The sequence below is a fragment of the Crassostrea angulata genome, chromosome 5 (assembly GCF_025612915.1).
Source record: "Crassostrea angulata isolate pt1a10 chromosome 5, ASM2561291v2, whole genome shotgun sequence".
Classification (NCBI taxonomy): Eukaryota; Metazoa; Mollusca; class Bivalvia; order Ostreida; family Ostreidae; genus Magallana; species Magallana angulata.
In genome coordinates this window covers 14,645,577-14,657,382 of record NC_069115.1, presented here as the reverse complement: position 1 = coordinate 14,657,382, position 11,806 = coordinate 14,645,577, and the positions used below count along the sequence as shown (strand labels likewise).

The following is an 11,806-nucleotide window of genomic DNA, read 5'->3' as shown; positions in this document are numbered from 1 at the left end:
AAGTATCTCCTATTTATAAGTCTTTCTGATATAGTAATGAAATATTATTTTAATCTATCAATTACATTTTTATAATTTTTTCCATTTCAATCCGATCGCATATAGTTCACCGCTAAATATTCCCTTGATACATGTACAATACAAAAGGCTAAATTACATAAAGAAATTATAGATTTGAAAGGAAATGGGAAAATAACAGAGAAATTTTCAAAGCGGGGTGTTGTACTCAATAATTTTTAAAGCACACGTAAATGTAAACACAACAGGAATAAGGAATCATAAGTATAATGGGGTGATAAATTTGGTCGGGGCGTGATCAAATCGAATAAAGCCCTGATAGATTTGATCACGCCCCGAACGAAATTATCACCTCATATTAAAATGATTACTAATTACTTAATAGATTTGTACAATTTTCAGCAGTTGTACGATTAATATTAGAATACTCAGTATGCAAACCTCGCTTGCGCACCAATACTACGTCATTTTAATGTATTGGACTGTATGGTACAAAACCAGTTCGTAGTGTTATCACAGAAAAAGACAGTGGAAAATGTAAATATTCATGTATATTAACCACATTTGTGCAATGTAAATGTATAATGGACCCGTATATCTGGTAATTTTTGCGATGATCTAATTTTCGCTTTCTTCGGGATCTCTTTTAAGTCGCAGATTTTTGAATACGCAGAAATTATACTCTATATTATTCTCTATAAGAAACTTTTTAAATCGCGAAAAAAAAAATGACCGGCGCAAATTAAAAATGCTACAAATTTTCCTCATATTTGCAAATTTTGTGACACGCCAAAAAACCGGATATACGGTATACGTACACATTAATTAAACTTGACCTTCGTAACCAGAAAAAGGATATATACTGGCCGTGCGTGTTTTCCAAATATTAGAAATAAGTCGGTCAGAAGTTATAGACGGTGGGTGTTTTCTTTTGTTTGGATTAAGTAATGCTGATAGAAATTTTTGTCTGTATTAAAGAATTTTTCATCCAATGAAGTGGTACAAAATGTTTTACTCTTACAGAATCGCAATAAAAGGAATGGTAATGACAAACATATACTTGTGGGGAAAATGTTCATCTAAACAGCTTGATGGTCATCAATTTACCCATCTTTATTAAATATTTAATATCTTTCTGGTAATCCTGAATAATACAATATGCTCCAAAAGTATTTTGATCACCTTTTTTGATTTTTGTCTTTAAACTGAGCTTTTTCCTTCAAGTTTTTTGTTTAGAAACATTATCACAAACCCTTAGAACTTATGCTTTGTGTTGACTTAAAGTAAAGATCATACAGAATAAAAGGGATGCTTTTTTCAATAAAGTATAAACAATATTTGATTCTACACTAGAATCAGGAGAATTCGTACCCTGGAGAGCCCGTGCTTTGGAAAACATTTACCCTATTGATAACTTTATATTTTCCTGTTATCAATAGGGTATACTGCAGGTAGATGCATTTTAAGTTTACATATTTAACAACTACAATCATTTCATAGCACTGTTTTGGCCTTTTATATAAGGGAGAACCTCTTTCTCGATGAAAGAATACATGTGTATAATTATTTTTTAGTTAATGAAAAAGAAAATGAGATATTTTTTAAAATTGTATTACGTGTTTTCGTTTTTAGAATGGAATTATTCAAAAATATCGAATACATGTACAATCAAACATTAGTAATGTTTTACTTTTCCTAGACATACATCTAAATACTGACTTAAAACATACCTGTATAGACAATCTTTATTGTCTAAAAACGCAATGTGTAATTTCTGTAAATACATATATGTTATAATTGTATTTCAGTGGCAGATATGCACAATGGGCCGGGTGTTTGAATATTCTTTTTGTTTTACAGTCATGTAATTTGTTATAGCACATGTCACTATGATAAATTATTCACTTTATTGCTTATTTACTTAATATAAGTCCGTAATTAATTCGTGGCCAAAGTCGCATATTGCATTTATAAACAATGTACTTTTTGCGACTGAAATGGCTCTATGATGAGAGCATCAGATGAAACGTAACCTTATAGAACTAGGCTTTTTAAGTTGTGGGTTCGTTGCCACCCACACTTTCTGAGTTTTTTTCTTATCGTTTGTTAGAATATTCAAAACTGAATATAGTTCGACATTGTCCTTTTGTAAACTTGTATTATAATATTACATGTATCAAATACATTTATAATTAATTAGAAATTGCATTTACGACTTAACTTAAATGGACATTTGCGCTATCGTTTTCACTCATTTTCTTGAGTAATTTTTGTGAAATCTAGAACAAGCAACCACCGTTTTTTCTATGGGGGTTGTTCGCTGGAGTAATTTACAACCTCACGAAAGAATTACAAATTGTGGAATAATAATCAAATAGGAGACGAGTTTATATACCTGTTAAAATGTATCATATTTTCTTTGATTAAAATAAAAAATCAGAAATATCATGTCCAACCGAATACTCTAATGTTCTGTACTTAATTGTCAAATACTAACTGCGTACTAAAAAAGCCCTCTGCATTTTCATGACTAAAGTTGATGAGGTTTGTTCTTCACGAGTAAATTGAGCCAGCTCTGCTCATCCAAGCTGTTTGTACATGTATATCTATGTGTTGTGCTTCTTGTACCTTTTATGGTTTAAAAAAATATATAAATTTTAAAAAGAAGAATTAATACAACGATGCTATAAAATTAAAGAGATTGTCCTCAAACGTTATATGCAGAAACATACTAACTGTTGTTCTTGTTTTTTTAACAATTAAAAGAATCAATGATATTCTTGTTAAATAGTTTGATCATTGGTTATTTTCTTAATTTCTTAATACAAGTTTTCATTCTACAATTTTTTTCTCCATTTTTAAAAAATCAAATTTACTCTAGAACATGTCAGATTGACGAACAATTAAGGTAATGTAATCTGGAAACAGGAAGAGGATCTTATACCGTCCGGGAGGGGAGGGGAATATATCTAATGTTTGATGAAATAATATGCTAGAGGGCTATGCTTTATCACTGGTACCAACAAGTTTTTCTGGAAAAATCTTTTTATTCCCAATGGAAAATGTGGAATCATTAGATTTCGTGGTTGCTCAATGATTTTTGTGGAATACGTGAGTATCTCTCATCCACGAATTAACATCCTCCACTAATTAATAAGTTAGTGTTAAAAAGTCATACCGGTATTTCCTATATAGAAGAATACACGAAATTACGTTCCCATGAACCAATAAAATTTAAGCAATCCACAAAAATTGGCCCCCACAAATTTTAATCAAATGGCAATACATGTAACTATAAGAATGAAAATCTTAAATAATATTCTAGTTATCATTCAAAGTAAGTATGTTAGATAAAGATATTTCGTCTTCCTTAATCATTTTTTTATGGCTGGGATTAGTTTTTCACAATACTTCTAATTCATTTTTCTACAGGTCAAAGAGGAGATAACTCGTTGGGGTCATGTAGTACATGCGTTGGAATGTAAACAAAGAGAGAGAGAGAGAGAGAGAGAGAGAGAGAGAGAGAAAGAGAGAGAGATTCATTATTAATCATTAAATTAATTATTGTGGATTTAATCGGAAAGTTGTTCGAGCAGTAGTATAAATCACCTAAACTGAAGTTATGAAATTTTAAGATTAATCGTCTTGATATTTTCATAATGACGTGGTATTAATTTTTTTCAAAGACAAAATCCAGTATAGAAGTTTACGAATGGTGCTGACAACAAAGTGCGCTATAATTAAAGAAAGTTTACTTAAATGGCAATTGTCTAATTATATAAAAACCATTGTATTTAAAAATTGATTGGTTTATACAATGAATGTTTCTTGATAAATACATGTAGTTTGATTACTTTTCATTTTAAGAAATCCATTACACAGTAAAACACACTGACAGACGATTTCGGCGATATAATGTAATTTGTTTCTGTTTAAAGCCAGTTTCTGTTTAATACTTCATCCGTGGTTCAAAGAGAAGATAACTCAAAATAACTCACTGGGTTTATGTAGTACAGACGTTGGAATGTAAACAAGAGAGAGAGAGAGAGAGAGAGAGAGAGAGAGAGAGAGAGAGAGAGAGAGAGAGAGAGAATATGAATTATTGATTGCATGTTTACATGGAGCAAATGAAAAAAAATTGCATGACTATTAATTATATGTTATTTCAATTTTATGACAGATCATGAACATAATTTAATCAAACACTTCATTGAAAAACTAGTCTACAAATATTTCATGTAAACAAATAAATGAGGCTTGATGGACAATTCGCAGACAATACAAAAATGATCGAGTTGTGCGAGTTTAGGAGCAATGAATTCCAGATCTTGAGTTCACTTATTAGGTAAATTTTGTCAATGTTGAAAAATGAGTAAGTACCTGGTGTTAAGTCTCTCATTCATACAATCCAGACTAGGATTTGAACCTAGATACCCCATAAAAATATGGTTGCTTTTCATTAAGCTACCTGGATTTGAAATGAGAAGGAACTTTACCATCAGATAAATTTAAAGCAAATCGAGACATGTCTACCACAAACTTTTGAAATCAAAATTTAAAAAAAAGATCTAACGGATTATAATGTTGAAGATCTTACTGTATATGACATTGTAAAGATTTGTTTTAAAACAACCAAAGATTCTTGTGTATAGTGGCTTCAAATTTGAACTTTACACAAAATTCTTCCAGTTGGATACTACCTTAAAAAATCAATATCAAAACTACTGACAGATGTGTTTTGTAAAAAAATAAAGTGGAAACGATAATTTATGTTTTTAAAATACATACCCTGTGGAATGAACTTAATTTATAAATTTATAGGAAGACCTCTGAAAGAATTGGATTTAATATGTCTAATATTATAATTGGCAAACTTCCATCGTCGTTTCATAACAAAATCGTTAATTTTATAATTCTTCATATGAAACAATATATATTTTGTTGTCTTATGTCAAATAAAATTCCATGCTTGGTTTCCTTTGTCACTTAAAACTAAATTACAATATTGAAAGGTATGGTGCAATACAAACTTGTATATTCAATATTTTGAAAAATTATGGGACATTTGGAAAGGTATCTGCTGCTGACATCTGTTTTATTTTTATTATGACCATTTTTTCTATTTCTTATTTTTTTTTTTGTTATTTTTTTTCTCCACGTAGGCAAGTAAACACAAAGTAATATGGTTAGGTGTTTATTCATAAGTGTGCGTAGTCTGCTTTTTCAAAAAGAAAGAAATTATAAAAATAAAACCAAAATAAAAAACACTTCATGTACCTTTAATGTTGATTGTTGATCTAAAAATCTTTATCGTTATGAATTTAGTCGGCATTCCCCAATTCTGATTGTCTGTGTTTTCCATATGTTTAATGACATCTGGTTTTTCTCCGTTATCAGTAACACAGCCGCTGAGAGAAGCTAACATGACCTTGGCTGTAAAATGTAAACAAAGCTCTTCACGAAATTGATATGATCAAGAAATTAACCACAGTCTGTATCTGTACTGATATTAATTAGACGAAACAAAGTAGTTTGATTAAAATATGTATCTTGATAAACTATGTCGTGCCAATACACGATATATTTTAATAAACCTAATTACATTTATTATATTAATACGTCTTTTATATAAAAGGATATAGACGTATGTAGTATTACAAGAACAATTTTGATTATTTTGTATTTATCTCTCAGATTTAAGAATGTGCATGGGCTAATCATCTTTTAGGAGAATTTAGCAAAAAAAAAAATCAAACTGAGATAAGTCATGGTACTATTCTCATCACTTTGTGTTTTAAAACAAGCTTGGTTAGATTTGTTCAGATCTTGCGGAGTATATTTCAAATATTCTAAGAACCCACATTTTCAGTCAGTTAATTTTTTTTACAACTTTTTCATGTTGACAAACAATGAGCAAGTTTACTTACCACATATCCACACGCGACGTTTTCGTTTAGTCCAACACAGAATGAAAACCGACAAAAATATAATCCGTTAACCTAAAGTACAGCTCTCTTGTATTCACTTTCTTCACTGACACATCTTTATTACAAGCCGTAATCGTGTACAGATCGGTAAAACCATACTCAGCCGAACATATCGATCGCCATTTCTTTCTCCTTCTCGTTCACATTATTGGGTCAAGCATGCGTAGAAGCTTAAAATTATATACAAAAACAACACAGCTGAAAATGAGCACTAAAATTTCTGTCGACGGCGATATCTTTTGAAAACTAGATACATATGCATAGCGCAGTACCTCAAAAAAATAAGTCATAATAATAGCCAGTTGCTCTGAGCTTTTTGTTGACATATGTATCAAAGTTTAGAAAGAAATCTTCAAAAAACCGACGTTTGCTCCTAAATGACATCTCAGACGGAATCGCTCGGCCGGAGATATATACTCCCTGAATGGGTACCCTCAAAAACTTTACTGGCTTTAAGTTATTATGTATCAAATATTTATTTCAAAACTGAAATTTAACGTCTGAAAGAACTCTCCTTATCATGATTAGAGTTTACCTGGTGTCAGTTCGCGATTCGCCGAAATAGAGCGATTTAAAAAACCCGATCGGACATAGGTGCAAACCGTTTTTTCGCCCCAAGTCCCGTTGGCACCTAAATGACACGTCAGACGGTTTCGTTTGCAGCTATGTGATAACATTCGGTTATATATATATATATATATATATATATATATATATATATATATATATATATATATATATATATATATATATATATGCTTGATGACTTTAAGAGATAGTAGATTAGCTTACAAAATCTTCATTGAATAATATTACTTGTCTTGTTTTTAGAATTTCATTGCATCGGTGTGATTTTAACATTTTTTATATAGTACGACAAATTTCGGCTCTTAAAATGTATATATATATAGAGAGAGAGAAAAAAAAATAGGAAAAAAATAGTGATTATTAAAGATATAATTTTATAGTTATAAATCAGTTTCTCTTGGTGACATTACAAATCAAAAATAGAAATTCAGTTTCATCAAATCGTTTATTAAAATTTAAACGAATTTATTTTTTATTTAGATCTAAACATTATTTTAAACATTAGGGAATTCGTTGTAATTTTAGAGTTAGATCAACCATGTCGAGTTGTTTAAAAAGTAAAGCGGCGGCGAGTTTCTATCTCTTATCAGTTATGAGATTTTAGGCCTCAAACTTGAGAAAAGGGGGGATGAAAAAACAAAAATCTTTCCGGTTTATAGTTCAGAATAAAGAGTACAATTTAAAAAATATGGTTCGAGGGGGCACTTTTTGACTCCTTATAAGGGTTTTAAGGGTCTGAAAATGATAACTTTATCACAATTCAAAAAAATTAAATTTCAAGAGTTATTTCGCTTTACTTAATGAATAATTGGCATTAGAGCTATTGGCCTACCAAAAGTCTTGAATCATAGTTGAGTTCTTTCTTACATATGAATTTTAAGAACTTTTCTTTGAGAAACAAACGATGTAGTTGGATATAAAATTCTGGAGTTGTCTTTCTTTGGGCATTTTATTTCTTAAATGTTAACGTCTGGGTATATATTCCTTATATTTGTCTCATTTTATAATATACAGATTTTGAGAAAAAAATATTTAAAATTTAAACAAGGGATTTAAAGGGCTGTCGAAAAGCCCTTCCTTTTTGTTGGAGACAAAAACAGGTCTAGTTGTTCTTATTATTAACTATATGTTTGTATTCGTGTAAATATGTTGTGATAATCTCCATTGGGAGAAAATAAAGAAAGAATGAATAAATATATGTCGTGAGGGGATGCTCCGCTTAGCGGTGCCCTTGTTATATACCTGTCAATAGCATATATGTAAACTGCAATTTCATCCACTGACCTTTATTTATGTTGTGTACAAATAATGTTTTATTGTTTTATATTTTTTATTGGGAAAGGACGGTCTTATTGGAACTTGAGCCTAATTCCAATTGTATTTACGAAAAAATATGTTAAAAATAATCAAAATTAAGCTATACACATTGATGGTTTATTAAGTATTTTATTGGGGATTAAACGGTATCAAGATTAAAACAATACAAATTTCCTTGTTCGTTCAAAGTACTAACAGGTACCAGATGGCGTTACCATCTAGCCTCCGGAAATATTCTATAATGGGATTAAAGTCGTTGTGCTTAAAATTCAGATAGCAGGGTGCAATGCACTGTGCAAAGTTAGATTTTTTTTTATTATAAATATAAATAGACTAAAGTCAATTTATTGACTTATGTAAGACAAAATGAGAAAAATCTATTGTGTGCTATGAATCATAAAATGAGTGTAAATTTGGGATTTGTGTCAACGAATATTTGACTCTTTGGCTATTCTTTAAATTGGCCAAAGTTGAACATGATAAACAACATTCAATTATCAAGAAACAATCCCTTTCAATTGATTGGACTTGGCTTAAAACGCAATGGGTAGGAATGCTTGGATATTTAAATATGGGAAAATACATAACTGTAGAATGAGGAGCTGTTTTGTGTTCGACCCAGTTAATTTGAAATCGGATTTCTAACCAAAAAATGTTTTTGCACCTTGCATATTAGAGTTTTTCATTCATCTGTCATGTATGAATTTTGTTTTCTTTTTTGACAAATACTACGTTTTTGTTGTAGGTTATGCATAACTTAATTTTTTATCGTTGTAGACTAAACAAATGTTTCACATAAGATAGATATGACAATATTTTAAATGACACATAATTAGTCAAACAACTTACTTTTACCACAGGACAATTCAGAACAAAATCTTTACTGAAAAAATACATTCACGGATATGTATTTAGTTGCATCGGATAGAATTGAACTGAGAGATAAAGGTGTGTGTTGATAACTTGAAAGTTGCACGGTATCAAATAAATCACAGTTGTATATGCTTTTATTGCATACAACCTCGTGTTAAGGTGAAACAGACAAAATGTGTATTTACTTGTCCATATTTGTTACACTTGCAAACCATTTAATTCGATGAAATTAAAATGTTAAACGGATTAATATAAGAATATTACCAATATGGATTTCCTTTTAATTCTTGATATATAATGAGGTACCAGATACAGTTATAATCTGATATTCGAAAAAATACCAATAAAAAATAATAAAAAATTCAAATCCTTTATGTTAATTGGCCTTCTGGCTTACTACAATTTTAGCAAAAAAGATATGCATTATGACTACCTTGGTCATTCTATGCAGAGATGCAACGGAATAAAGAAGTAAATGTATTTTAAGTCTTTTTTTTTTTATTTTTGGATTGTATGTAAGTACGCATTTATATTAGTTTGATTTTAATTTCTAAATTTGAGCTGACGTTTTAAGAGATTACGATTTTTGCTTTCATAAAAAAAATAGATATTAATGTTTTGTTTTAAATAAGTCTTGATTTAATTTTCAGTTTAAATCTAAATTTGGAATTTCACGCCCTTTTTTAACACTTTAGTACATGTATATAAGATAAAAATAACACGTAGCGGTTATAAACAAAAGTAAAGGTCAGCTTAAGTTTGTCAGTTGCAAATTTTGATACATGTACTTTGCTATCTATTTAATCATGCTGTTTATGGTTTTATCGATCTTTTTCATATTTTTGGGGTTATAACATTGTTTCATTTTATTTGTTCTGTTTGATTTATAACTTTTAAATGCATGACTCGAGAAATTGTCATTCTATGCAGAGACTCCACAGAGTAAAGTAGTAAACGTACTTAAGTCTTAATATATGTTGGGTTGTAGACAGCCTAACTTTTAGATAATCCACCTACACCCCAGAGGACGTGTCCATTTATCGCTAGACACACACCGTCAATACATACAACGCTGGGCCAAAATGTTAGAACGAATTTTAACAGACTGGTTTGTGTTTTTGTTTATGGTAGCAATCGAATGTGTCGGAACAGATCAAAATGGTCTTTGTCCGAGGTAACTTATTTCTTTTAATAAATATAAAATATTTCAAATAAATGAAATGCAATCACACAAAAATTAGAATCTGTGTTATATTTATTGATTTTATGAGATTTAATTTAAGATATCATATGGGTTGCTGTCCTGACACAAGATGGGATTTTAAAGAAGAACAATGTGTCGGTAAGTATTACATTCTTCTTAACTGAAATAAATCATGACTTCCAACTTATGCACAAAATATAAACATTTCAATCAATCTATATCTTTTATTGAGATTAATCAAAGGTGTTGGACGACCGATCCCTTAATATAAATTGATGTAACCCATGTAAACAATAGAAAAGCTGTCAATGTGACATCAAACCGGATTTTCTTAAAAATGTATATGAACTGTATCCATAATTCGTCAACCCTGAATTGATAAATTTTACCTATCCAGAGAAATGTAGTAAAACTATATTCAATATTATACAAGAAAATGACCAAGTTTGACAGCTGTTTTTTTCCCTCATAATTTACCAAAAAGCCAAAAAATAAGTAACATGCAAATTTCTGATATACAATGTATATACAACTGATCTGCAAAACATCAAATTCCTACCTTGAAAACTGTTGTACATTGTATAATCTGCAGTAGCACCCATAAATTATCAAAAATAAAATCACAATCCAAGTAAAATGCACATCTCGGATATACGAACAAATGATCTACAAATCATCAACTTCCTAACTTGAAATCTGTAGGAGAAGATATCCGTATAGAGACCGCCCGCCCGCCGTTTTCAACATTTAAATAACGGGATTCTTTCTTTGGAAAACCCGGTTTAAAATAGAAATTAAGAAACATTTTTTTTTTAGTTTAAACATTTCTTTAATTTTTAATCATTTATTTGAGAACAAATTTAAATTTTACCTTATTATTGCCCTACTGTGCATAAATAATATAAGATACTTTCGTGAATTATATAGTTCAAAATATTAAAACCAAATGTCAAACTATTGAATATTTTTCAAGAATGCGCGAATGGCTTCTTCGGATTGAACTGCAGCAGGTCGTGTCCATTTCCTTTATATGGTAATAAGTGTCTTCAAACATGTTCATGCGAAGAGGTCATGTGTGATTTCATGAATGGGTGCAAAAACGGCAAGTATAATTTTTAAACAGTTACAATGTAAATCTAATGTTGTCCAATCGTTAATTTGTGGGTTTTTTTTATTTGAACACTTACTTTCAATGCTTACAAATCAAACGTTTTGCAAGCGGTAACGTAATGAATTGTTAATTTTATTTTAACTTTTTGCAAACAAAGACCAATATAAAACATAGTATGTATCGTTATATCTATTCAGTGCCAAAATGGTTGCCCTAAAGTATACACTTTTTTTTTAAAGTGAAATACTATTAGATCAGTATTTTAAATGTATATAAATGTTAACTTGGTAACAACTTTTCTGAAATGAAAATATAAATATAAAAACATATGAAAATAGTTTAAAAGTGCGGATATTATTTACCAGTAGGTGTTATTTAAACTTAGAAAGTTTTAAATAATTTGCATTAGAAGTTCAGTAATAAAAGATTTATTCATTTATCTCTGCTTTCATGGATTGTTATAATAACGCATTTCGATTCATGATTTTAAAACAATTAAATAGATCGAAAAGATGTAATAAAGTAATCCGAGCGAACGCGACGATGTGTAAAAACTTTAAATATTTCAACCAAGTGATGTTGCAACCAAAACTTTTGGAGGTTTCATTAACGTTAAAAATTAATACAAAATCCGAAAACAAGCTTCAACGATGGAATGTGTCAATGGCAGTACTCGACTCGTGTGCAGCGGCATCAGGTTTCTTACAT

General features: G+C 29.9%; 1 long non-coding RNA gene across 1 annotated transcript; it reads left to right on the top strand.

Moving 5' to 3' along the window:
- Positions 1-9,798: 9,798 nt before the first annotated feature.
- Positions 9,799-11,150, top strand: LOC128183190 (uncharacterized). The gene is made up of 3 exons (XR_008243555.1): positions 9,799-9,957; positions 10,067-10,125; positions 10,961-11,150. It is a non-coding gene; the product is annotated as an uncharacterized LOC128183190 (long non-coding RNA).
- Positions 11,151-11,806: the final 656 nt, after the last annotated feature.